The sequence below is a fragment of the Jaculus jaculus genome, chromosome 5 (assembly GCF_020740685.1).
Source record: "Jaculus jaculus isolate mJacJac1 chromosome 5, mJacJac1.mat.Y.cur, whole genome shotgun sequence".
NCBI lineage: Eukaryota > Metazoa > Chordata > Mammalia > Rodentia > Dipodidae > Jaculus > Jaculus jaculus.
The window spans coordinates 82,056,702-82,083,479 of record NC_059106.1 but is presented as its reverse complement, the minus strand read 5'-3'; the positions used below and the strand labels follow the sequence as shown (position 1 = coordinate 82,083,479).

The 26,778-nt window shown below is 41.6% G+C and overlaps 1 protein-coding gene and 1 non-coding gene across 6 annotated transcripts in view; both read left to right on the top strand.

Moving 5' to 3' along the window:
- Positions 1–26,778, top strand: part of St3gal3 (ST3 beta-galactoside alpha-2,3-sialyltransferase 3) — a 250,952-nt gene that overhangs the window by 73,203 nt on the left and 150,971 nt on the right. The window lies entirely within an intron of this gene.
- On the top strand, positions 26,221–26,352 carry LOC123461315. The gene has a single exon (XR_006637604.1). It is a non-coding gene; the product is annotated as a small nucleolar RNA SNORA61 (small nucleolar RNA).

The window sequence follows — 26,778 nt, the reverse complement described above, 5'->3', positions numbered from 1 at the left end:
ATGGACTTAAGTGCACTCAGTAAGAAAACAAAGGCTGGGCTGGAGAGGTGTCTCGGTGGCTCAGGTGCTTGTATGCAAAGCCTTATGGCCTGGGTTCGATTCCTCAGTACCCATGTAAAGCCAGATGCACAAAGTGATATATGCATCTGGAGTTCATTTGCAGCAGCTAGAGACCTTAGCACACCCATACTCACTCACTCTCTCTCTGCTTGTAAATAAATAAAAAATATTAAAAAAAAAAAAAAAAGAAGCCGGGCGTTGTGGCGCACGCCTTTAATCCCAGCCCTCGGGAGGCAGAGGTAGAAGGATCGCTGTGAGTTCGAGTCCACCTTGAGACTCCATAGTGAATTCCAGGTCAGCCTGGGCTAGAGTGAGACCCTGCCTCGAAAAACCGAAAAAAAAAGAAAAGAAAAAAAAAGAAAACAAAGGCCAAACTATCAGTCATTTAAACATCAATTCATGAAGTTAGAAAATGCCCAATCATGGTGATACACCTTGTCATCCTGGCACTTGGGAAACTGAAGCAGAATGCTCATGAGCTTGAGACCAGTATAAGCTGCGTGGCAAGACTCTGTCTCAAACCAATCCAGATATACAAAGGAAAAAAAAGAAAGCCAGGCATGGTGGTTCACATCCCAGCATTAAAGGTGTGCGCGAGGCAGAGGTAGGAGGATCATTGTGAGTTCGAGGCCACCCTGAGACTACATAGTGAATTCCAAGTCAGCCTGAGCTAGAGTGAGACACTACCTCGGAAAACTAAACCAAAAAAAAAAAAAAAAAAAAAAAGAAAGAAAGAAAGAAGGAAAGAAAACAATATAGAAGATTACCAAAGCAGAAAATGTGGTCTTTCCACAGCCTGGTAAAACTGAGAAACCTCAGGCAGAATGGATGGCAGAGGGGGCTGAGGGAGAAAAAGCAGTTGGATCACAAGGCCAGGACTAAAGTAGGGGACAACATGGAGGCTGCAGACTTTGAAAAGATAACGAGGGAGGGTGTTAATAAACAGTTTTACAGGAACAGTTCTGACAATTTGTTGAACGCAGATCAATTTAATACAATTAGCATTGGCTCATACTGAGTCTGCTCTGCATACTGTAGAGATTTAATCTGAAATAGGGAATTAAAATTCAAGCAAATTATCTGTGGGGAAGAATTTTCAACACTAGGACCAAAACAAGGATGTTGTCCAACACCACTCCCGGTCCAGTGCTGAGTTGGATGATCCACAAGGAAACAAGTTGGAAATTCACACCAGGAAGTGAGAGGACAGAGAGGGTGTGGGTTGCAGAGAAACTCAGGAAGAAGTCATGCCCTGGATTCATTTATTTTTCAACAAACATTGCTCAAATAAATTGGTAATGAGGAAGGTTGGAGGGGGCAGCCAAGGAAAGGGCCTGACATTTATTTGCTCAGTAGCCACCATGGAGACTCTGGACGAGTCCTACTTTTTTTCATTTACATATCTCTTTGTCTGGAAAAGTCATGTAATTAGTCATGAGGGAAACTGAATAACAAAAAGGTAATAAATTATATTTGCATAAATTCATTCTCACTAAATACTGGCTCCAGCTTGTGTTTAGATATTATGAGTATGTTGCATTATATGCATATGGCAATTCTCTTTAACTTTGCTCTCTCATTTGTGTCTGTATACCAGGTCTTTGAAGTCTGGCAGATGTCTTTTCCTAATTTTGTAGGTAAAGAAGCAAGTACAAAATTATACTGATTAGCCCAATGTTAATATGAGACTGAAACTTGAGTCTTTCAGCCCCAAAAGAACATAATTTAAATAATAACTTGAAAGCACATAATAAAAAGATAACTTGAGTGGAAATATGTTGAGGTCTTGGAAACAGAGCTTGGGGATCACACAGAGTGCTGCCTAAGACAGGAAGTGGGGAGAAGCAGGGTATGAAGAAGGAGGGGAGAGACCAGTGGGCACCTAGGGCACTGAGGTCCATCCATGCAAGACGAAGGCTAAGAGAGCAGATTTTAAAAGTCGTGACCCAGGGGAGGTACAAACTCATTGTGACTTGCTGAGGTGGGATTGGTGACAGAAATGATCATGGAGGGTCTGGAGAAATGGTTCCGCAGTTAAGGTACTTGCTTACAACAGCTAACTATCTGGGTTTGATTCACCAGTACCCACGTAAAAGCCGGTTACACCAAGTAGTGCATGTATCTGGAGTTTGTTTACAGCAAGTACAAAGCTAGGGGCTCTGGTGCTCCCATTTTCTCTCTCTCTCTGCTTGTAAATAAATAATAAATACATAATTAAAAATGATAATAGAAGGGTATGTTCTGTTTAAAGACTAAATAACAAGAGAAAAAGAAACAGGCCACCTTGGAGGTGAGCCTGGGGAGGAAGGGGCTTGGACACGTTGTCTCTCAGCACTAGAAACAAAGCATGCAGAGAAATCTCGCCCTGCTTTCCATTACTTTGCGGGGAGCAGAAGTTACTCAGTTTAGCAAGCATTTCTAAATTCCCTCTGCTGGCCGAGCCCATGGCCAAGTGCAGGGGATACTAAGTCTAATGAAGCCCTGATCTCCAGTGGGAAGAATCCAGAACCACCTCTTGAGGCCTACAAAGCCCTTCACCTGCAGATCTCTGGCTGTCTTTGCAGCTGCATTTTCCAAATAAAGCTGTGTCATCCTTTGAATTCAAGTGCTCTGCATATCTTCCAGCCTCCTTTTGTAGTCCCCAGGACCATGGAATTCTTTTGGTCTCTTCCATTATTTATTTCCCGCTCCTTGACATTTTCATTCTCTTCTTTCTCCTGGTTCCTTACACAATAAGCAATAAACATGCTTCCTTATGGAAATCACAATAAAAGTTTTAAATATATTTTATATTCAAAATGAGTGTCTGAATATGTCTGCTTTCAAAGGATTGGATGGTTTAGAAAACATGAGTTAGAGACTTTTCCATGTGTTATAAAATCAATTCTAGAGATCAGAGAATTGAAGGTTTTTTTTTGGAAACTACTTTGACCCAAGATCCAAAATCAAACCAGAATTCAATTTTTTTTTTTTTTTTTGAGGCAAGTCCAACAAATTGGCCTTAAAAAATTGTTTTTTAAAAGAGAGAGTAAGAGAGACAGAGACAGAATTGTTACACCAGGGCCTCAGCCATTGAAGTTGAACTCCAGGCGCTTGCACCACCTAGTGGGCGTGTGTGACTTCGTGATTGCCTCACATTTTGTTCATATGGCTTACAGGAGATTGGAGAGAGATGGAATATAGGTTCTTAGGCTTTGCAGGCAAGCACCTTAAACACTAAGCCATCTCTCCAGTCCCCCCTTTTTTATGAGAGAACAAGCGAAAGAAAGAATTGGCATGCCTTTAATCCCAGCCCTCAGGAGGCAGAGTTAGGAGGGTCGCCTACCCTGAGGATATAGAGTGAATTCCAGGTCAGCCTAGACTAGAGTGAAACCTTACCCTTGAAAAACAACAAAACAAAAAACCCCCAACAACAACAAAAATTATATGTGATGTGGCTCAATGATAAAGAACTTACACAGTATCCGTGAGACCTTGGGTTCAACTTCCAGCATTGAAAAATAAAAGAAAGAAAGAAAGAAAAGAAAGAGAGAGAGAAAGAAAAATAATTGTGTATGTAGATGATGTATACTTAATGTTTGTGTCATTAAGGCCATGGCATGGTTGTTAAGGGAATTAATCTGTTAATTTCAAGAAAATAATTCTTTTTTTAAAATACATTTTTTATTCATTTTTATTTATTTATTTGAGAGCAACAGAGAGAGAAAGAGGCAGAGAGAGAGAGAGAGAGAGAGAGAGAGAGAGAGAGAGAGAGAGAGAGAGAGAGAGAGAGGGAGGGCGCACCAGGGCTTTCAGCCACGGCAAACAAACTCCAGATGCGTGCGCCCCCTTGTGCATCTGGCTAATGTGGGTCCTGGGGAATTGAGCGTTGAACAGGGTCTTTAGGCTTCATCGGCAAGCTCTTAACCGCTAAGCCGTCTCTCCAGCCCTCAAGGAAATAATTCTTATACAAAGGACACCTGTCCTTGCCTTATAGCCATTACCTGTTTCAAAGGTGGATGTTGAACATTTTTCTCTCCCCTGGGGGTTCAAGTTAAGAGAGATAACTGTTGACTGACTTGAAACTGCGTGTTCAGTAGAGGGTTTTTGAGTGTTTTTTTTGGTGTGTGGGTGCTGTATGCTCATGTTTATGCAGATGCTTGTGCTCGTGACCATGTGTGGTGGGGTGTCCTCCTCTTTCACTTGGGTGTTTCCTTGATAGGAGTCCCTTTCTGAACCCTAAGCTGCCACTTTCGATTACAGTGGCTGTGAGCCCCAGTGACTGCCTCTTCCCTGTCCACTCCCCACAGGACTGGGGTCATGGGCATGCATGGCCATACCCAGCTGTTTATATGGACATACGGCTGCTGAAGTATTGGATCAGACCTTCAGAGGCACTCATGCTTGTGTGGCAAGTGCCTTCTGGGCCATCTCCCCAGTCCCAAAGTGGTTCATTAAGAAAATCACTTATTTGCACATGTGTGTGCATGTGCACATGTGTGTATGGGCATGACAGAGTCCCTTGCCGAGCACCAGATACTTGCTCCACCTTTTCATCAGCCTTATGTGGGTGGCTGGGGAATGGAACTCAGGCTGGCATGCTTTGCAAGCATGTGTCTTTTAACTGCTGGGCCATCTTCTTAGCCCCCAAAGTGATCCTTTTTAATGGATGGCTTTTGCAATGATGTCCTGAGACCAGGGCTTTGTGACACACCTGGCCTCCGTTCATGAATGCATTGCTTCAGGCTTACGTTTTTTCATCTGTTCTCCCCGTGTTCTTTCCTATCCCATTTTTAGAAGAAAGATTTTGTCCTCATTTACTTAAAGTTGTTTCGTAAAATGAAAGTTTTTTTTTTTTCTCTTTTAGCTAATGCTATCTTAGCTTTTGGAGTTTTTTTTTTTTCAAGATAGCAATGTATTAATGAATTAAGTTCTGAATGCTCTGATAAACAGGAAAATGGAAATGAGAAGGGAAGGCATGAGGGTTGTTAAATGTTACCTTGAACTTAGAGCCATTCCCAGTCTAACTCTACTGGTTACACTCTTGGTATCTCATTGATGTCTACCTGTGATTATTTATTTAAAACAGAGATAATGGGTGTGCAAGAGCCTCCAGCTGCTGCAAATGAACTCCAGAAATATGTGCCACCTTTTACATCTGCTTTATGTGGGTACTGGGGATTCGAACCTGGGTCCTTAGGCTTCACAGGCAAGTGCATTAACTGCTAAGCCTTCTCTCCATCCCATTAAGCATTTTCAGATCACTGTTGACGGTGGGTAGCTGAAACCACAAGTAATGAAACTCTGAGGCTGGGTGTGGTGGTGCATGTCTTTAATCCCAGCACTCAGAGACAGAGGTAGGAAGATCACTGAGTTCAAGACCAGCCTGAGATTACATAGTGAATTCCAGGTCATCTTAGGCTAGAGTGAGACACTAGGAAACCAAACAAACAAACAAAAACGTGAAACTGTGGCTCAAGAGAGACTACTGGTGTTGTGCAAAAGACATTCTGTGCCACTTGGAGTTTTCAATCTAGTTAGGAAAAGCAACATTAATTAAGCACATGCCCACATTCAGTTAGGTATGGGACACATTCCAGCGAGAAAACAGGTGCTGTGAGAGAGAATTAACAGAAAGGCACACTCTGCCAATCCAAGATGTGTATGGCAGTAGTGCCAAGGCATTAATGCATCACTTTCAGCCTCAGCCTCTCTTCCACCAGTCCCTGTCTCCCAGGTTTAGAGTGAGAACCAGCTGACGCAGTCCACTGGATTCAGCGTGTAAAGATGTGCATTACCCTTGCTGAACACCAAACACTCTTCGCTACTGCCAGAATCTCTCTCTCTCTCTTTTTCTTCAGAAAAGTTAGAAACAAGAATTTTTGTTTGAAATCTTCTGACTTATAAATGTTAAGAAATTCAAAATTCTCCAAACACTTTGTGGGCTAAACCTGATACATCTATGAGCCTCTTGTTTGCAACATCTTCTTGAGATTCAGAAGTTATTGAGTTAGCAAGAATTCTAATTCAGATTAGGAGGAAATTCCCTTCTTGCCCAGCCCTAATTTGTTTAAATTATGTGTTGTTACTTAATAAAAGATCCAGAAAGCCAATTATTCACTTATTTATATTTTCCAAGACAAGGTTTCACTCTAGCCCAGGCTACCCTCAGATTCCTTGCAGTCCTCCTAACTGCCTCCCCAGTGCTGGGATAAAGATATGTGTTACCACTCCTGGCTAAGCCAAGTTCCTATTTATTTATTTATTTATTTTATTTACTTCAGAGAGATAGAGGGAAAGAGGCAGATAGAAATAGAATGAGCACATTAAGGCCTATAGCCACTGCAAATGAACTCCAGATGCATGTGCTGCCTTGTAACTCATGTTATGTGGGTACCAGGGAATCCAACTTGGGTCCTTCGGCTTTGCAGGCAAGCACCTTAACTGCTAAGCGATCTTTCCAGCTGAAGTTTTTAAAAACAAAGTCTGCTATTTTCTCCTTAATATAACTGTAAATAATAAGTTTTACATCTCTTCTTTCCTCCTTTTCTTAATCTAAACAGTAAAGATCCCTCAATCTTACAAAGGACAGACAAAAGAAAATGTTCATTGTCAGCCTCTGTATCAGCTTCTCCTTGCTGGCACAAAATACCTGACAAATCAGTTTGAGGTAAGAAGGGTTTATTTTAACTCAAGAATTTCAGGTTAGTCGATCATGGCTGGGAAGGCATGGTGGCAGGAACTTGAGGGAGCTGGTCACATTCAGTGCACAGTGAGGAGGCAGAGTGTGATCAATGCTGCTCAGCCAGCTCTCTCCTTTTTATATAGTCCAGGACCCCAGCCCATAAATTTTTGGATTGTTTTTTCTATTTCCGTGAAGAATGCCATTGGAATTTTGATGGGGATTGCATTAAATGTGTAGATTGCTACTGGGAGATTGCCATTTTCCCAATATTAATTTTTAAAATCCAAAAACAAAGGATGTTTTTCCATTTTCTAGTGTCTTCTGCAATTTCTTGCTTGAGTATTTTAAAGTTTTCATCTTAGAGATCCTTCGCTTCATTGGTTAGGTTTATTCCAAGGTACTTTATTTATTTATTTTTTTATGCAATTGTGAATGGGAGTGATTCTGTGATTTCATCCTCTGTGTGTTTGTTGTTAGCATATAGGAAGGTTACTGATTCCTGTGTATTTATTTTGTATCCCGTTACATGGCTATAGGTGTTTATCAGCTCTAACAGTTTGCTGGTAGAGTCTTTAGGGTCCTTTATGTATAGAATCATGTCATCTGCAAATAATGATAACTTGATCCCTTCCTTTCCAGTTTGTATCCCTTTTATGTGTATCTCTTGCCTTATTGCTAAGGCTAAGACTTACAGTACTATATTAAATAAAAGTGGGAACAGTGGACACCCTTGTCTTGTTCCTGATTTTATTGGAAAAGCTTCCAGTTTTTCCCCATTTAGTAATATGTTGGCTGTAGGCTTGTCATAAATAGCCTTTATTATATTGAGATATGTTCCATCTATTCTCAGTCTCTGTAGGACTTTTATCATGAAGGGATGTTGGATTTTGTCAAACACTTTCTCTGCATCTAATAAGATGATCATGTGATTTTTGTCCTTCAGTCCATTTATATAATGTATTACATTTATTGATTTGCATATGTTGAACCATCCCTGCTTCTCTGGAATAAAGCCTACTTGGTTGGGGTGAATGATCTTTCTAATATATTCTTGTATTCTGTTTGCTAATATTTTGTTGAGAATTTTTGCATCTATGTTCATGAGGGAGATTGGTCTGTAATTTTCTTTTTTTGTTCTATCTTTTCCTGGCTTGGGTATCAGGGTGATGCCGGCTTTGTAAAAGGAGTTTGGTAGGATTCCTTCTTTTTCTATTTTGTGGAAAAGCTTAAGAAGCAATGGTGTTAGTTCTTCCCTGACGGTCTGGTAAAATTCACCAGTGAATCCATCTGGGCTTGGACTTTTTCTGGTTGGGAGATTTTTGATAACCGCTTGGGTCTCCATACTTGTTATAGGCCCATTTAAGTGGTTAATCTCATCTTGATTTAATTTAGGTAGGTCATATAAAGCAAGGAAATCATTCATTTCTTTCAGATTTTCATACTTAGTGGAGTATTTGTTTTTATAGTATGTCCCTATGAGTTTTTGAATTTCTTTGGTATCTGTTGTGGTATTGTCTTTTTTCATATCTAATTTTATTAGTTTGTGTCTCTCCTCTCTTTTTTTTTTTTTTCTTAATTTAATTTATTAGTTTTCATTTCAGTGAATACAGGCAGTTTGGTACCATTATTTAGGCTCATCTGTGATCTACCCCCTCCCATTAGACCCTCCTTGTTAATGAAAATGGGTCGTGCATTGTGGAGATAGCCTACAGTTATTAGTATGATAAATGTCTCTGCAAATCATGACCCAACATGTAACTCTGACATTCTTTCTGCCCCCTCTTCCGCAAGATTTCCCTGAGCCATGTTGGGTTCATTTTTGGTCTGCTTCAGTGCTGAGGTGTTGGGGGCCTCTGAGGCTTTGGCTCTCTGATTTGGTAGGAGTTGATTTTTCTCTGCGTTGATCTCCTTCCCCTTTGTGCTGGTATCCAGTTCATAGGAAAACATCACCCTTGCTTATTTCACCAGTTGTCCTTAGTTTCAGATGGGCCCCTTTTGAGGTATGTTGGGGCAGCTCTCTTCTTAGGATCTGCATCTATCTTTTTTTCCCCTTGTTGTTTGTAGTGCAGCTAGGCGGTCGCCATCTTGACCGGAAGTCTTCTCTCCTCTCTTTCTTTTAGTCAGATTTGCTAAAGGTTTATCAATCTTGTTTATCCTTTCAAAGAACCAACTCTTTGTTTCATTGATTCTTTGGATTGGTTTTTTTTTGGGGGGGGTTCTATTTCATTAATTTCTGCCATAATCTTTATTATTTCTTCCTGTCTAATGATTTTTCAGTTTGCCTTGTTCTTATTTTTCCAAGATTTAAGGTGAAGCATTAGGTTGTTTACTTGAGACCTTTCTAATTTCTTAATATAGGTGCTCAAAGCTATAAATTTCTCTCTTAGGTCTGCCTTCATTGTGTCCCAAAGGTTTTGGTATGTTGTATTTTCATTGTCATTTGACTCTATGAATTTTCTGATTTCCTCATTGACCCATTCATCATTTAGTAGTGTATTGTTTAGTTTCCATGATTTTGTGTATATTCTGTAGCTTTTCTTGTTATTGATTTGTAGTTTGATCCTATTGTGATAAGATAAAGTGCAAGGAATTATTTCAATTTTCCTGTATTTGTTAAGATTTGTTTTGTGTCCTAATATATGGTCTATTTTAGAGAATGTCCATGTGCTGCTGAAAAGAAGGGGTATTCTGTAGCATTTGGATGAAGTGACTTGTATATATCTGTTAGGACCTCTTTAATTCAAATGCCTCTCTGTTTATTTTCTGCCTGACCTGTCAATTGCTCTCAAGAGTGGGGTGTTGAAGTCTACTACAACTGTGTTTGGTGTTATCTGTGACCTTAGTTCTAATAGTGTTTGTTTGATGAAGTTGGGAGCCCCCATGTTAGGTGCATATATGTTTAGGATTGTAATGTACTCCTGTTGGAGTGTGCCTTTAATCAATATAAAGTGACCTTCCTTATCTTTCTGGACTAATGTTGGACTGAAGTCTACCTTGTCAGATATTAGGCTAGCAACCCCTGGTTGTTTTCTAGGCCCATTTGCATGAAAGACCGTTTTCCAACCTTTCACCCTAAGATAGTGCCCATCCTTTGTAGAAAGGTGAGTTTCTTGATGGTAACAAATTGAAGGATCCTGCTGTTAAACCCAGTCTGCACACCTGTGTCTTTTGGATGGGGCATTGAGGCCGTTGATATTAAGAGATATTATTGAAAAGTATATATTTGTTTTTGCCATTTTTTGGTAGTTCTTCCCATTTTACCTTTGTTCTCTTGTGTTCACTAATATTTGAGTATTGTTTGTTTTTTCCAGGTTCATTATATGTGTGCTTTTCTTTCTCTTCAGCATGGAGGATTCTTTCAGGTATTTTCTGTGGAGCTGGTTTTGTCTTCAAGTATTCCTTTAGCCTGCTTTTGTTATGAAATGTTCTTATTTCTCCATCTATTTGAATAGATAGCTTTGTAGGATAAAGTAACCTTGGTTGACAGTTGTTATCTTTCAGAACTTGGAATACATCACTCCAAGCCCTTCTGGTTTTTAAAGTTGTGTTGAATAATATGCTGTAATCCTGATGGGCTTGCCTTTGTAGGTAACTTGATTTTTTTCTCTAACTGCTTTCAATATTTTTTCTTTGGTTTTTGTGTTTGGTAGTTTGATTATAAATAATATGACGAGGAGAGGTTCTTTCCAGGTTTTGTATGGCTGGGGTTCTAAAGGATTCCTGTATCTGCATTGGCACCTCTTTCCCAATTTGGGGGACGTTTTCTTCTATGATTTTGTTGAAGACGCCTACTATGCCTTTGGAGTGGAATTCTTCTCCTTCTACTATGCCCTGAATTCTTATATTTGATCTTTTCATAGTGTCCCGAATATCTTGAAATTCCCACTCATACTTTTCTATAAGTTTGTCTTTCTCTTTGTTGGACTGTATTAGATCTGCCACCTGGTCTTCTAGCTTAGATATTCTGTCCTCTCCTTCATCCATTCTACTGGTGAGATTTTCCACAAAGTTTTTTTATTTCATTAACTGTGTTCTTCATTGCTAGTAATTCTGACTGGTTTCTCTTTATTATTTCTATTTCCTTATTTATGTCTTGTATTGACCTCTTTATTTCATTAAATTGGTTTCCTGTGTCTTCTTTGATTCCTTTGGTTTCCTCTTTCATTCCTGTGATTTACTCTTTGACTTCTTTGAGCGTATTTATAATCATTCTTTTGAAATCTTTCTCAGGCATTTCCTCAAACTCATTCTCACTGTATGTCATTTCTGATGCATTAATACTTTTTGGTGGATTTATATTGTCTTGATTTTTGTTGTTTCTTATGTTATAATGTGTATGTTTTTGCATCTTGGATTAATTTAATGCTTGGATTTTCTAATTAGCTGTAGTATTATTAGATGTATCAATCAATCTGATGTTATATATCTTCAGTGTAGGAGTTTAAGGTGCTAGATGTGGCTCTTAATCCTGTCAACAAGGAGGTTAAAGATTTCTGGACTGTTGAGGGTTCCAAATCAGTTTGTGACCAAGTGAGACCCTTCGCTAATGTACAACAGAAGAGGAAACAAAGCAGACCCAGCTGCTGCTGCTGGAACTGCTTCTGCCTTCCTGTATGGGCTCCTAATGCTCTGGATCTCTCCTACTTCTCTCCTGCCATTGGTAATTTCTTTTACACCTCACTTTTCAGTAGAAGAGTGTATTTTGCTGTTTTTTTTTTTTTTTTCCTTTGGCCTTTTTCTTCCCTAGGCTGCTTTGGTGTGGTTCCTATGCTTCCATCTTTTTTTTTTTTTAATATTTTATTTATTTATTTGAGAGCGACAGAGACAGAGAGAAAGCTAGATAGAGAGGGAGAGAGAGAGAATGGGCGCGCCAAGGCTTCCAGCCTCTGCAAACGAACTCCAGACGCGTGCGCCCCCTTGTGCATCTGGCTAACGTGGGACCTGGGGAACCGAGCCTCGAACCGGGGTCCTTAGGCTTCACAGGCGAGCGCTTAACCGCTAAGCCATCTCTCCAGCCCCTATGCTTCCATCTTAACAGCAAGTCCAGTTGTTTTTAATATATTCACAGTTATACACATACCACCCCAATTAATTAAACAATTTTTATTACCCTAAAAAGAAATACTATATTCATTTGCAGCCCTTCCCTGTTTTCCCAAGCCATCCCTTACCCTGGGTACTTCGTCACCATGAATTTGCCTATTCTGGACATCTCCTATACAATAAACAGAATCATAATATTTTGATTTTTTTGCAACTGGCTTCTTTCTCTTAGCATAGTATTTGAAAGCTCATCGATATTATAGCAAGTATCAGAACATTTTTCCTCTTTATGGCCAAGTAAAACTTCTCTACAGGATAATACTCATTTAGTTTGTTCATTCATCCATTGATGGATAATGGGTTCCTTCCACTTTTTTTTTTTTTTAGAGAAAGAGAGATTGAAAATTTGCATGCCAGAGCCTCAACCACTGCAGTCGAACTCTAGACATATGCACCACCTAGTGGGCATGTACGCCCTTGTATTTGCCTCACCTTTGTGTGGCTGGCTTATATGGGATCTGGAGAGTCGAACATGGGTTCTTAGATTTCACAGGCAAGTGCCTTAACCACTAAGTCATCTCTCCAGCCTGGGTTTCTTCCACTTAAATAAATTTTTAAAGGGAACAAGTTTTTATTTTATGTATTTGAGAGGGAGAGGGAAGGGGAGAGAGAATGTGCATACCAGGGCCTCCAGCCACTGCAAACAAACTCCAGTCATATATGCCACCTTGTGGATCTGGCTTAGGTGGGTACTGGGTAATCAAATCTGTGTCCTTTGGCTTTGTGGGCCATGAGCATTTTTCCTTCCATTCTTGATACTTCAAATGCTTGATGGTGAGCACCACATTACAATTTTCTGTTTTTGTTTTTTCAAGGCAGTGTCTTACGCTATCCCAGGCCGACCTGGAGCTAGCTCTGTAGTTCCTAGGCTGGATAGTGATCCTCCTGCCTCAGCCTCCCAAGTGCTGTGTATAAATTAATATTTTTTATATATATATATATATATATATATATATATATATATATATATATATATATATGGTATAGTATAAGTTAATTGCCATACAACATTTCTTAGGATACAGTGTAAAAACCTTGTAGAGTACCTTTCAATGTTGATCCTTCTTTGAACCTCCTCTGAGAAGGGAAGTGGCACTATGCTCTCTTAATGTCTGTCAAGTTTATCTTTTTTTCACATGAAGGAATGTCATACAGTAGATGACTTCATAGTGTTACCCTGTCCAAGGACCCCGGGCACATCTGTTATATACAGGCCTTGCTGTCACATTCATATCATTTTTATTATTTGGATTTTTAAAGTTTATCCCAGACATCATGTCATTTTACCCATAAATACTTCAGTATGCAACTCCAACACCCACAGCTCTAAAAAATAAAGCAGCCATCTTACTAACATGTGTTGACAGCAATTACTTATTGCATTCTAATACCTAGTCTATTCTTTAAAATCCTTTAAAGTTCTAATTTTCTTTTAATTTTTTAAAAATTCCATTTTCCAGGGCTGGAGAGATGGCTTAGTGGTTAAGTGCTTGCCTCTGAAACTTAAGGATCCCAGTTCAAGGCTCGATTCGTTAGGACCCTCATAAGCCAGATGCACAAGGGGGCGCATGCATCTGGAGTTTGTTTGCAGTGCTGGAGACCCATTCTCTCTCCATCATATCCTCTCCCCCTCTCAATCAGTCTCTTTTATTTTGCTGTCATCCTCATTTCCTCCTATTTGATGGTCTTGTGTAGGTAGTGTCAGGTACTGCAAAGTCATGGATATCCAGGTCATTTTGTGTGGAAGAGTGTATTGTAAGCGGTCCTACCCTTCCTTTGGCTTTTACATTCTTTCTGCCACATCTTCCACAATGGACCCTGAGCCTTGGAAGGTGTGATACAGATGTTTCAGTGCTGAGCACTCCTCTGTCACTTCTCAGTATTATGGTGCCCAGTTTTCTTAAAATGTCTTTTTATAATACTGTGGACATTTTGTCTTTTTATTATCATTAAGCTCCAGATGTATGTACTACTTCGTGCATTTGACTTTATGTGGGTACTAAGAAATTGAGCCACAGTTGTCAGGTTTGCAAGCAAGTGCCTTTAACTGCTGAGCCCTTTCTCCAGCTTTAGATTAATTTTTTGTTTTGTTTTACTTCCTTTTGAGGTAGGGTTGCACTCTAACCAGGGTGATCTGGCCCTCACTTTGTAGTCCCAGGCTAGCCTTGAATTTACAGTGATCCTCCTAAGTGCTAGGATTAAAGGCATGCACCACCATACCCAGTTTAGACTAATTTCTTAACATACATTGTTTTACTTACTTGAGAGAGAGAACAGGGAGTGTAGGACCTCTCACCATTGCAGATGAAACTCCAGACACTTGTATAACTTTGTGCAGCCGGCTTTATGTGGTTATTAGGGAATTGAACCTGGGCTGGAGGCTTTATAAGCAAGCACCTTTAATTGCTGAGCCATCTTCCCAGCCCTAGATTAAATTTTTTAAGTCATATTTGGATAAGTAAAATAATCACAAAAATAACGTAAGACATTCAGTAGAGTGTGATCAAATGTGCAGCATCTAGATTTCTAAAAGACCCTTTCATTGGCTCTCTTCCTATGTGTTGGTAAGGAAAGTATATGTTAGGAAACCAATCAAGTAGCTTTGATGTCCCAGCCCTGTCCCTGTGGGCTGTGTAATCTCATTCATGTTATTTTAGTGTTTGTTATTTTGGTGGTATTGCTGTTGTTTGTGTTCAGTGTTTTTTTTTTTTTTTTTTTTTTTGAGGTAGGGCCTCACTCTAGCTCAGGCTGACCTGGAATTCACTATGTAGTCTCAGGGTGGCCTTGAACTCATGGTGATCCTCCTACCTCTGCCTCCTGAGTGCTGGGATTAAAGGCGTGTGCCACCATGCCCAGCATTTTGTTTTGTTTTTGTTTTTAATGTAGGGTATTGCTCTAGCTCATGCTAACCTGGAATTCACTATGTAATCTCAGGGTGGCCTCGAACTCACTGCTATCCTCTTACCTCTGCCTCCTGAGTGTTGGGATTAAAGGTGTGTGTCACCATGCCCAGCAATTTTTTTTTTTTTTTTTGAGGTAGGGTATTGCTTTAGTTCATGCTAACCCAAAATTCACTATGTAGTCTCAAGGTGGCTGTGAACTCACTACTGTCTTCCTACCTCTGCCTCCTGAGTGCTGGGATTAAAGATGTGCGCCACCACGCCTGGCTTTTTTGATTTTTTAAAAAAGATATTGTGATATATTTTATTTATTTCTTGTTTATGTGAAAGAGAAAGAGGCATATAGAATAGGTGCAGCAGGGCCTCTATCCGCTGCAAACAAACTCTAGATACATGCACCACTTTGTGTATCTAGCTATATGTGGGTACTGGGGAATCAAACCTGGGTCCTTAGGCTTTTCAGGCAAGTGTCTTAACTAGGCCATCTCTCCAGCTCTGTTTTTAGTTTTTTAAGACAGGGTCTCATATAGGCCAGGCCAGCCCTTTTTTTTTTTTTTTTTTTGCTTTGTAGCTAAGGATGGCCTTGAATTCTTCATACTTCTGCCTCTACCTCCCAAGTTCTAGGTTTACAGGCATGTACCACCACACCTGGCAGTATTGGTTTTTATTAAAGTTGAAGGTGTACATAGTTTGAAAAGACAAATTCTAAGCCAGATGTGGTGGTGCACGCCTTTAGTCCCAGTACTTGGGAGGTGGAGGTAGGAGGATCTCTGTGAGTTCGAGGCCAGCTTGAGAGTACATAGTGAATCCCAGGTTAGCCTGGGCTAGAGTAAGACTCTACCAAAAAAAAAAAAAAAAGACAATTCTAGAATTGGGAATAGTGGTGGTAGTATATGCTTATAATCCCAGTAGTCAGGAGACTCCAACAAGGGCCAGCCTGGGCTATACAGTGAGTACCACGTCAGGCAGGACTGCCTAGCAAGAGCCTCTCTCAAGAAAAGAAGGAAGGAAAGAGTTCTGTAGTTTAGATAATTGTCCTTCACCACCGCCCTCTAGAAGATTGTTCCTGGATCCCGTGTGTTTTTCATTTATTGCATTTAATGAGGCACATTTTATATTCACTCTGTAGTCTCAGGCTGGCCTCAAACTCAACAGCAATCCTCTTATCTCAGCCTCCCAAGTGCTAGGACCAAAGGCATTAGCCATGGGATTTCATTGCATGCTTTTTTTTTTCCAGGTAGAGTCTCACTCTAGCCCAGGCTGACCTGAAATTCACTTTGTAGTCTCAGGCTGGCCTTGTACTCAACTGCAGTCCTCCTACCTCAGCCTCCCAAATGTTCTGGGATTAAAGGTGTATACCACCATGTCTGGCTATATTCATAATTTCATGAGAAAGGCTACATGAGAAATAAATTTCTCAGACTTACCTGTGTGAGAAAGCCTTTATTCTCATTTCATCTTCAATTAATAGTCTGGCAGGGTATAGAAATACAATTTACAAATAAATTATTTTCCTTCATTATTTTGAAGATACTGTCCTATTTTAGTCTAGGCTTTCTATGTTCTTGTTGATGAGTCTTATTCTATTCTGATTTTCTATATTTCATATAAAACCCATTTATTATTATTCCTTCTGGAAATGAGTAGGTTCTGAAACATCAAGATGTACCTTGGTGGCAGCTGTTTCATATTGTACTAAGCACTCTGAAGGTCTTTAAGCTAAAAGAAAACTTCAAGGCTTTGTTTCTGGGGAAATTTTATGGAATTATTCCTTATTCCTTTTTTTATTTATTTACTTGAGAAAGAGAGAGGAGGCAGATAGAGAGAGAATGGGCATGGCAGGCCTGTAGCTGCTGCAACTTCCAGACGCATGTGCTACCTTGTGTGTCTGATTTATGTAGGTCCTGGAGAATTGAACCTGGCTCTTTGCGTTTGTAGGCAAGCACCTTAACTGATAATCCATCTCTCCAGCTCCCTTATTCCTTTCAAAATGTTTTCCTTTCCTGGATGAGGAGATGGTTCACTGGATAAAACTGGAGCACCCAAATTCAGTCCTCAGACCCCATATCAAAAGTAGGAAGCCATGTCAGGTTTCTGTAATCCTGACATGTTGCTGCTGATGGCAAAAATGGGAGGAGGCAGAGACAAGAACACACACACAAATAATAAATAATAAAAATATTTTTCTTCCACCACGTGTGGTGGCACACACCTTTAATCCAAGCACTTAGGAGGCAGAAGTAGGAGGACTGCCAGGAATTTGAGGCCAACTTGGGACTGTAGAATGAGTTATAAGTCATCCTGAGCTGGAGTGAGACCCTACCTTGACAAACAACAATAACAAAAAATTACTTTCCATTTATTTTCTTATTTTCTTTCTAGAGCTCTCATAATCTAGATACCATGTTTTATAACTTAAATATTTTTTCTCTCCTTCATTCCCTTTCTGGATTTTTGCCCTATATTCAAAAAGTTTCCCTCAACTTGTATTATCTCCCCCCCACCCCGAGGTAGGCTTTCATTCTAGCTCAGACTGACCTAGAATTCACTATGTAGTCTCAGGGTGGCCTCGAACTCACAGTGGACCTCTTGCCCCTACCACCCGAGTGCTGAGATTGAAGGCATGCACCATCATGCCCGGCTTTGAATTACCATTTAAAAAATTTCTACTACATTTCTGCATTTTTAATTTTCAAGGCTTTTGTTGTTATTCACTAAAAGTCCCTTTTATACTAGTATCCTGTACTTGTTTCATGAGTGAAGTATTTTTGTTCTGAGGACTTTGATGTTTTTTCTAAGTTTTGGTCTCCCAGTGTAATTTTGATTATTCTGTATTATATTTTTTCCCTTTGTTTTTGTCTCCTATCTTTTTTTTTTTTTTTTCCCCTGAGAGAGAAAGAACCAGAGAGATACAATGGGCAGGCACTCCAGAGCCTTCAGCTACTACGAATGAACCTCAGATGCATGTGCCCCCTTGTGCACATGGGCAATATTGCACACTTGCGTCACTGTGCATCTGTCTGTATGAGACCTGGAGATTTGAACATGAGTTCTTAGGTTTTGCAGGCAGGTGCCTTAACCTTGCTAAGCCGTCTCTCCAGCCATAGTCTCCTATCTTTACAGGCGATAGTTTCCTCTTGCAGCCTGCAGTCTTGACTATTGGCTCATGTTTCAGAATATGGTGTTCAGGGCTGCTGATGTGCTTCAGTGGGTGGAGTACCTGCTCACCACGCACAAAGCCTGAGTGCAGCCCCACGTCTCTGATCTTCGTGCTTGGGAGGTGAAGACAAAAGAGAGGAGTACAGGATCGTCATCAGCTGCACAGGGAGTTACAGGCTAGTTGGTGCTACATGAGACCCTGTCTCCAAAGAAGAATGTGTTGTGTTGCTGTTAGAATCATCTTCACTTCCACTCAGTGGTACCTGGTGCATCCACTGAGTAAGACTTGGGGGATTTCTGTGGCACATCCCAGTTTAGCATAATTTCCCATTTTAGTACCTGCGTAGGATTCACATTTGTTGAGTTTTCTGAGTTCCACTTTATTTTTTCATTTTCATTTTTGCTTGTGTGTGTAGTGTGTGTGGTGTATGCTAGTGTATGTGCTCTTGTAGTGCCCCATATGCACGCCTGTGGCAGGGCTCACTAGCTTGTGGAGGCCAGAGTGGAACATCCCGTGAACCACTTCATCACACTTCTGTGTGGTATTGTTTTTTGAGCTGGAGTCTCTCCTAATTTCAGAGTTTGTATGATTCCAAGATTCTTGGGTCTTTGCTCCCTGTGGGACTGAGCACACAGCCACACTTAGCTGCGTTTCATGGGATCTGAAGATTTGAACTCGGGCCCTCATGCTGTGCATGGAGCACACTTAGCCATTGAGCCATCTCTTTAGCACAGAGTTCTACCTCTTATTTACTTTCCAGCTTCAGGTGTCTCCTCCCCAGTTCTTTCACTTTGTGCGCTTTTCTGCTTTATGACAGTCATTTTGTCATTTTGGAGGGTGTTAGGAGAGAAGATATAGGCATGTAATGAAATCAGGGGCAGCAAAGTGTCATTTCTTTGCCAAATCCTGTCCACAGCCTGCTTTTGTATGGCCTCTCCTAAGCATGTTTTTTTAATTTATTTATTTCTTTGAGAGGGAAACAGACACAGACACACCCAGGTGGGGGGGGGCGAGGGAGGGAGGGAGGGAGGAAGGCAGGCAGAGAACGGGTGCACTAGGGCCTTTAGCCATTGCAGAACTTGATGCATGTGCCACTTTATTATGCATCTGGCTTTACATGGGTATTGGGAAATGGAACCCGGACCATCAAGCTTTGCAGACAAGCAATTGGTGAGCCATCTCTTCAGGCCCCTAAGCATGGTTTTTACATGTTAAAGGGTTTTTTAAGCAAACCAAAATAAGGAAATAAAAAAATGAGATATGTTTTAAAGACTTCATATGATCAACAAAGCTTAATATATTTACTGGCCAGTTAAAGAAAAAGTTTTCCATCTCATGACTTAAGTCCATTTTCAGCTGGGAAACTAGTTCCTTCCCTCTTAATTTCCATAACCAATGCTTACCTCCCATTTTATCAAAAATTAAATCAGGGGGTGCTGGAAAGATGGCATAGTGGTTAAGGCACTTTCCTGCAAAGCCTAAGGACCTAGGTTCAATTCCCCAGGACCCACATAAATCAGATGCACAAGGTGGCACATGCATCTGGAATTCATTTGCAGTGGCTAGAGGCCCTGGCGTACCCATTCTCTCTCTCTCATAAAAACAAACAAACCACAAAAAACCACTAAACTAAATCATCAGGCAGTCTTGTTTTCCTGTTCCTGTATTCCAGCCCATACCATTTACGGGCTACCCTTAGTCCTTCTGTGAGTCCAGGTGCAACAAATGGCCACGGTCACCGAAGGCCTTATTACAGAATTCAGTTGGTATGTTTTCACTGTGTGCACTAGTGACTTTTCTTGTTAATGGACAGAATGCCTGACACAATCAGTTTCTAAATCATTCCATTCTCCCTCTGACAACTTAAACTTCCATCACACCCCCTCTAGTACAGCCTCGCGCCTACCTCCTTGTCCCCCAGGTGGTTTACGAGACAGCTCTTCTAACGCACTTGGCCTCTGTATATTCCTTCCATCTTTCATACCTCCACTTGAGTGGTTTCCTGGACAACAATCCATTGACACCATTAGCTTTCTGTAAACTGTGTAGTGCCTGTCCCTCCTCTGCTTGCACTTGATGACAGGCCAAGTGCCTAGCATGGCATTCAGCACTACACCTGGCCTATTTTCCTGCCTTGTTTATCGATTACCATTTGTTTCCTTATGAAAGAGAGGGAATGGGCATGTCAGAGTCCCCTGCTACTATGAACAAACTTCAGATGCGCGTGTCACTTTGTGCATCTGGCCTTACCCAGACTGCCAAGCTGTGCAAGCAAATGCATTTAACTGCTAAGCTATTGTTGCAGTCAGGTTCACATTGCTGGTAGAAATCACCCAACCAAGAGTAGCTTCTGGGGGGCTGGAGAGATGGCTTAGCGGTTAAGCGCTTGCCTGTGAAGCCTAAGGACCCCAGTTCGAGGCTCGGTTCCCCAGGTCCCACGTTAGCCAGATGCACAAGGGGGCGCACGCGTCTGGAGTTCATTTGCAGAGGCTGGAAGCCCTGGCGCGCCCATTCTATCTCTCTCCCTCTATCTGTCTTTCTCTCTGTGTCTGTCACTCTCAAATAAATAAATAAATAAAATTAAAAAAAAAAAAGAGTAGCTTCTGGGAAAAAGAGATTTATTTTGGCTTACAGGCTCGAGGGGAAGCTTCATGATAGCAGGGGAAAATGATGGCATGAGCACCCCCTGGCCAACAGAAGGTGGACCACAGCAACAGGAGGGTGTGCCAAACACTGGCACGGGGAAACTGGCTATAAAGCCCATAAGCCCGCCCCCAACAATACACTCCCTCCAGGAGGCATTAATTCCCAAATCTCCATCAGCTGGGAACCTAGCATTCAGAACACCTAAGTTTATGGGGGACATCTGAATCAAACCACCACAGCTATCTTCCCATCCCTCCTGCCTATTTTCACCTGCTTCTACCCTCCTCTACTTACCAATTCCCCTTTCACTTCAGTGAAAACACCCAGGAATGGTGATGGCGAAGGTGATGATAGAAACGCTGGTAGCAGCGGGTGCTGAGGCCTTCCCCTGTGCCAGGAGCATCACGTTCCTGCTGAGAGCACTCTGCTGAATGGCCTACCCCCTGGCTGGTGTGTGCGTGCCTCCAGTTCCCATGCTTGGGAAAGTTAGGACAGCTGCTGCAGAGTTGGTTCCATGTCAGCCTGGGCTAGTGCGAGACCCTGCCTCAAACAAAACACAGCAAAACCTTAAATTTTGTTTTTTCCTCATGAGATTGGCGTTAAAACTGATGTGCCTATGAAATCTGATATAAAATGATGTGAATTTATAATCCCATTTAGTGTAAAAATCTACTTCATAGTAGAAATCCTATTTTAGTACAACCCATTTCCCCAGGCCTCACAGGGTGGTGTGTTAAATAAAATATGATTTGTGCTTTTCTAAAACTTGAACACTTTTGAATTATCACTCTGTTGCATTTTAGAGAAGAGACTTGGGACTTAGCTTCTTTTTACACATGAAGAAGTAAGATCCAAAGTCATACCATGGGAAAAAAGGCAAAAGCTAGATTAACACCATCCTGGTATGACTCATAGCTCACACCTTGGTCCCTGTCATGCCATAGCCAGTTGCCGGTTCCTGCACTTTCATTTTTCCCGCCTTTATTCCCTCAATGGCCTTTACTGACCCTCCTTCCTTCTGTGCCTGTGGACCCATCCATTCAGTGGCAGCCACATTTCCTTCACCTCACCCTGAAAGTCTGCTAATCCCCCATCTGTCTGAGTGTCCCTCTGCCTCTCAGGCCATGCTGTCTGGCTGACCTTCACTTGAGGCTCAGTGTAGCAGCTAGTCCTAACTAGCCCCACCCAGCTCCCACTTTGTCGGGCTTAGCTGGTGTACCACGGAGTCAGTCCTCCGTCGCCTTTGTCGGCCTCCTTCCTCTTCCTAGAGCAGCTGCCTTGAGCTTCCCACGCCCCCAAAGCTCCACACCTCCTCCTATCATTGCCCTCTCAGTTTCAGCACGTGCCTACTTCCACCTTCATTCCAGCTGCTTCTGCTGCACACCCAGGTGTGTAAGCAGTGCCACCTCCCTCCAGCAGTTTGTAGAGTGCCAGCTCCTCCCAGACTTCCTGGTCTCCATGTGCATGCGGATGCCCTGAGGTTATCCTGCCTGATCCTTAGCCAGCTGCCTTTTGTCCCCTAGTATGACATAGCAGTTTTTTCCTCAACTTCATGGTGACTCATTTTATTTTAATAGTCTTTGATGTGTCAAAACCTTTTTTTAAAAAGCCTAAATATTGTATTGACTGGTTCCCTTTTAGTCACATGCATTTTACCTCCTGAAAAAAACCCTAATATACTAATTAAGTATGATCTTACCTTCCTGAAACCACACACCTCTCACTTCCCACGCATCACTGCCTTTGCTTACTTGTTCCCACCCTACCACTGTGGCCTAGCCACTTCAAACCTGCTCTCTTCTCCACATCTTCCCAGTTTCTCCCAGCAAAACTCCCCCTTGTCTCCTCTCTGTGGGACCCCTGGATAGTTTACCTTTTTTTTTTTTTTTTTTTTTTTTGGTTTTTTCGAGGCAGGGTCTCACTCTGGCTCAGGCTGACCTGGAATTCACTATGTAGTCTCAGGGTGGCCTCGAACTCACGGCGATCCTCCTACCTCTGCCTCCCGAGTGCTGGGATTAAAGGCGTGCGCCACCACGCCCGGCTTTTTTTTTTGGTTTTTTGAAGTAGGGTTTCACTCTGGCCCAGGCTGACGTGGAATTCATTATATAGTCTCAGGGTGGCCTCGAACTCACAATGATCCTCCTACCTCTGCCTCCCCAGTGCTGGGATTAAAGGTGTATGCCACCATACCTGGCTTTTTTTTTTTTTTTTTTGAGGTAGGGTATCACTCTAGCCCCGAACTTGCGATGATCCTTCTACCTCTGCTTCCTGAGCACTGAGATTAAAGGTGTACGCCATCGTGCCCAGCCTTTGTATTTTTTTTCCCCCCAAGGTAGGGTTTCACTCTGGAATTCACTATGTAGTCTCAGGGTGGCCTCGAACTCATAGCGATCCTCCCACCTCTGCCTCCCGAGTGCTGGGATTAAAGGCGTGCGCCACCATGCCTGTCTTCCAGCTTTAGTTGTTTTTTTTTTTAAACTAACATAGTTAAACCAGGTGTGGTGGCGCACGCCTTTAATCCCAGCACTCGGGAGGCAGAGGTAGGTGGATCGCTATGAGTTCGAGGCCACCCTGAGACTACATAGTGAATTCCAGGTCAGTCTGAGCTACAGTGAGACCCTACCTCGAAAAAAAAAAAAAAAAAAAAAACTAACATAGTTGTTATTTATTTTTTTATTTATTTAAGAGCAACAGAGAGAGAGAGAGAATGGGCACACCAGGGACTCCAGTCACTGTAAATGAACTCCAGACGTGTGCACCCCCTTATGCATTGGCTAACATGGGTCCTGGGGAATCAAGCCTTGAACCGGGGTCCTTAGGCTTCACCGGCAAGCACTTAACTGCTAAACCATCTCTCCAGACCCCAGCTTTAGTTTTTATTAAAGTATTATTCATTTGTTTATTTGAGAGAGGGGGCAGGGAATGGGCATGCCAGGGCCTCTTGCCATTGAATACAAACTCCAGATGCATGTGCCACTTTGTGCAGCAGGCTTTATGTGGGTACTGGGGGACCGAGCCCAGGTGGTTCAGCTTGCAAGCAAGCACCCTTAATCACTGAGTCATCTCTCCAGCCCTGATAGTTTATTCTTTGCTTTCAGGGAACATGTCTGCTCTTTTCCTGTGGTCTCTTGACCTTAGATTTTAGAGTATATGTTTGGGAAGTAGAATTCATGAACTTTTGGGAGAAACTTATTGAAACAAATCTACTATTGTGACAGCTTCCACATATTGACAGTTGAGTCCTTGAAACTGGACCATTGTACAGAAGCTGACCTATTGAAGTTACAAGTGCTCCCTCCTGTCTTTTCAGTCACCAGCTTCTGCCATTTGTTCACCATATTTGGATACCCCTTCTTGTCATCAAGTCTCATCTCTTCTGGCTTCTCAGCAGGCATCTTTTCCTCTGGGTTTCTTCTGCTACATTTGTGAAGGGTATAATCTGCCCCTCCCTCATTTATTTTGTTTTATTTTTAAAATATTTATTTATTTATTTATGAGAGAGAGAAAGAGAGAGAATGGGTAAGCCAGGGCCTCTAGCCACTTTTTTTTTTGTTTGTTTGTTAGCAAACAAATTTCAGATGCATGTGCCCACCTTGTGCACCTGGCTTAAGTGGGTACTGGGGAATCGAATCTGGGTCCTTAGGCTTTGCAGGCAACCACCATAACTGCTACGCCATCTCTCCAGCCCCCCTCATTTTTTAGAATATCTCTGTGTTATCTTTATATGTTTGCTTGGAAACAGTCTGCTTTGTGATCATGGTGCATAGCATGGTGCTGAATGTGTGGCATGATAGGCAGGAGGCGTCCAGAATGCAGCTAGTTCACTGCACATTGGAGGCTTCAGAAAGCTCTCTCCTGGCTAAGAAGACTGAGCCCCATTCTCCCTTGTACTCTTTTTACATTTTCTACATTCTGCTTCAGAAACCAGACACAGGAAACATCTGACCATAATAAAAAACTTCCAGTAAATTCTAGATTTCCTCATTGAGTACAGTATCTGTTGCACTTTGGTCTGGGATTCTGTTTGGTCACTTACTTGTGCAACATGCCACATGGCTACTATGCCTGGAACGCTCTAAGTAAAAATGACATATTTGTTGACTTCAGAGGGAGAGGTCTGGATATTCTTGCTCTGTTTCTTAAAAAGAAAAACTCAGTTTGTTAAATACTGAGTTTCCCTGTTAGCTATCAAAGCGGTTTATAGCTAACATCATATCACATCCTTTGGAATAAACATAAATAATGAATAGCCAAACCTTTTCTGGTTTGTGTCTTTAATACTCAAAGCAAAATTCATCTCAGCTTACAAAAAGCATGAATATGTCACTCACTTCCTCGACAAATGTGTACCTCGCTTGCATCATCTGAACTGTAGAGGCATGTGTCCTTAGGAACACTGCACTGCATTGCAAAGAATATTTGCCAAGGCTCTTTTTTTTCCAATAGACTGCCACCTGTCTGGAGCTTCCCTCCTAAAGACCCTTGTCACAATTTATCTTATGTGCCTGCTAACTTGTCTGTCTTTCTTGGCTGCAAGGCAAAAATTGTCTTCCTTATCTCTGTGTCTGGCACAAGGCACTTAAAAAATTATTTTTTATTTGTATGTGTGTTGGGGGAACGATGGGGTGCCAGGGTCTCTTCCCACTGAAAAGGAATGCCAGATGTCATCTGGCTTTATATGGTTGCTGGGGAATTGAACCTGAGCCATTAGGCTTTACAAGCAAGTGCCTTTAGTTACTGCGCGATCTCCCCAGTCCCATCATAGGCATGTGATATTTGTGGGAAGGGAATTAAAGGTGTAGTTCTGATAGAATAGGCCCTGGGTTCCATCCCCAGTACTAGAAAAAAAATGTTGGGGCTGGAGGGATGGCTTAGCAGTTAAGACGTTTGCCTGCAAAGCCAAAGGACCTTGGTTTGATTCCGCAGGACTCCCGTAAGCCCAATGTACAAGGTGGCACATGCGTCTGGAGTTCATTTGCAGTGGCTGGAAGCCCTGGCATGCCCATTCCCTCCCCTTTCAAATAAATAAATAAAAATAGAATATTTTTTTTATGGAGGAAGAGGTATTTATTGAAACTTAAAGATCCAGGGGAAGTTCCATAATGGCAGAAGAAGCTGGCCTGCTTTCACAGAGAGAGGGGGAATATTTTTTTTTAATGTAGGAAAGAAGAAGAAAAGAGAGAAGGAAGACAACGAGTTGGTTGAAAGATCAATAAGAATTGGTCTGAGATACACGGATGACATCAGCTACTAAAAAGCTGAGCAGCCTTTCAGCACATACAGTGAATAATGAAAGATCTGGAGTCTTCCATCTTTTCGCATTGGAACCAGTGAGTTAGAGGCTGAAGGCCTAGAGCTAGTTCATAAACTTATTTTTAACCCTTATTTTCCTCCTCTCTTCTTCCTCCTCTTTCTTGAGGCAAGGTCCCAGTATGTTATCCAGGCTGGCCCCAAGCTTCTGGGCTCAAATAATTCTCCTGCCTCAGCCTTCCAAGTAGCAGGGATGCCAGTGATTACCAACACACAACTTCCTTCATTCTCCATGATACAAATAACATATGCTCACTGTAGAATTTTACAAAAATACAGAGGGGCTGGAGAGATACACATGTGCATTCATTCTCTCTCTCCCTCTCTCTCTCCATATATATATATCTGCCCCCTCTATCACAAATAAATAAATATTTGCCCTCCTGTTCCCTTTCCCATCGGATCCTTGACACTGGTCTTGGTGGTCGTAAAGGAGGAAGAGTGACACTGAAGCTGACCTCACAGCCATGTAGTCTGGCAGATAGCATGTGGGCTAGGTTCAAACAGGGCTAAATTCTGTTTTTTCTCCCTTGAAAAATGGGGCAATCTGAGGGTCTGTAGAGGGAATGTGCAGGCTTGAGCAGTTGGTATTGTTTTTGAGAGGAGGGTCTCTTTTTTTTTTAGAGCTTTATAATCAGTAAAGTGGTGGCCCTCATCTGATCATTAGCATACAGTTTGGAAGAAACTTCAGAGAAAGCACAAAAGGACAGCTGTCAGCAGAAATGTATGTTCAGCTAACAGTATATTTGATTTATACCTGTTGGTGGATCAATAAAGGCATTGGCAACATCTTTCTCAAAAAAAAAAAAAAACAAATAAATAAATATTTTAAAAAATGCACAGAATGAGCGTTACTTATAATTTTTTAAATTATAATTGTTTTTATTTATTTATTTGAAAGTGACAGAGAGAGAATGGGCGCGCCAGGGCCACTG